Source organism: Hipposideros armiger, unplaced genomic scaffold (assembly GCF_001890085.2).
Source record: "Hipposideros armiger isolate ML-2016 unplaced genomic scaffold, ASM189008v1 scaffold_96, whole genome shotgun sequence".
Taxonomy (NCBI): domain Eukaryota; kingdom Metazoa; phylum Chordata; class Mammalia; order Chiroptera; family Hipposideridae; genus Hipposideros; species Hipposideros armiger.
In genome coordinates, this window is record NW_017731446.1 from 3,939,962 (window position 1) to 3,941,409 (window position 1,448).

Sequence of the window (1,448 nt, forward strand, 5' to 3'; positions counted from 1 at the left end):
GGGGTCAAGAATGAGAGCTCAATTAATGTTCACGGGCCTCTGAAGAGGTTAATGCCAACTAAATGCCAACTAATGGAGGCTCAGACTCCATTCTGCCCCAGCAGAGATGCTTTGCTAAGGGCTTGTTCCAGGGTTCAATAACTCAGACTGATAGTGATATCCTCCAATTCAGGAGAGCAGTCTCATAACTTGGGCATATCTCCATGAGCTGGGGTAGCCAACACACCCACTTCGCCCCTGCAGATTCAGGCATAAAGGCAACATCTCAGCTGCTATGCATTGAATTGTGTCCCCTAAAAGATGTTGAAATCCTAACCCCTGGTACCTATGAATGTGACCTATTTGGGAAATAGGGTCATTGCAGATGATCAGGTTAAAATGTGGTCAGTAGGGTGGGCCTTAATCCAATATCACCGTGTGCTTAATAAAAGAGACAATTTGGACACAGAGACAGGCACATGCAGAGGGAAGATAATGTGAAGACACAGGGAAAGCGCCATTTATAAGCCAACGAACACGCGAGACCACCAGAAGCGAGGGGAGAGGCTTAGAACCTTTCCAATACGTTGATCTCAGAATTCTAGCCTCCAGAACTCTGAGACAGTACATTTCTGTTGCTGGTCAGGCTGTGGGGGAACGGGGAAGGTGCGGCATCTTTACACTGAGAACGTTCCAGCCTGGAAGAAGGGTAACCCATACGCCCCTCTTCTGTTTTACAAGATGTGTATTCCCCCAGGTCTCAGGCAGGAAAAGTCCCTCAGGGACTAGTGCAGGCCTTTGCAGTAAAGGGTGCTAGCACTCGTGCAATTATTAAATATTCTCCTTGGGTCCCCCAAATAAGAACAATCTAAAACTTTCAGTGGCACACAGTGCCTGACAATTCTGAAGGTGCCAAGTCACCTTACTGTGAAAGTCACCTGAGCGCCCTCTAGGGTTCAGGGGTAGAACTGCACATGTCATGTGCATGGCCACACTGCATTCTAGCTGCCTTGTGGAAGAGATGTCATTCCTGCTTTCTAGATGAGGTCAGAGGGATTAAATACTTGCTCCATTAGCAGAGCTGGGCCTTGAGCCCAGTGTGAGCAGAGGTGGCTCATGGAGAGTGTGTGGCATTGTTATGGATTCAAGGTTTATTTGTAGAGCTATGGGGGGTGGGGGCTGGTCAGGGACAGACCTGTGGCCCCAGGTCTGCATTTCAAACAGATTCCTGGGGCTGGTATGAGAAGAGGGTGAAGTGAGTGAATATGGAGACCCATCACTGAGTGCCTGAAAGGAGAGAGACCGCAGTCAGAGAAATGGGAGGAAAGCCAGGGGGGTCATTCTTGCCCCAGGCCTGTGGATCAAAGACTCTACCTGACAAAGTCATTTCCATGGAAACAGGAGGACACTGTACATCAAAGTGTGCCTCATGGATGTGGGGGTGCAGTTGATGGCTGTTGGTTGGGGGG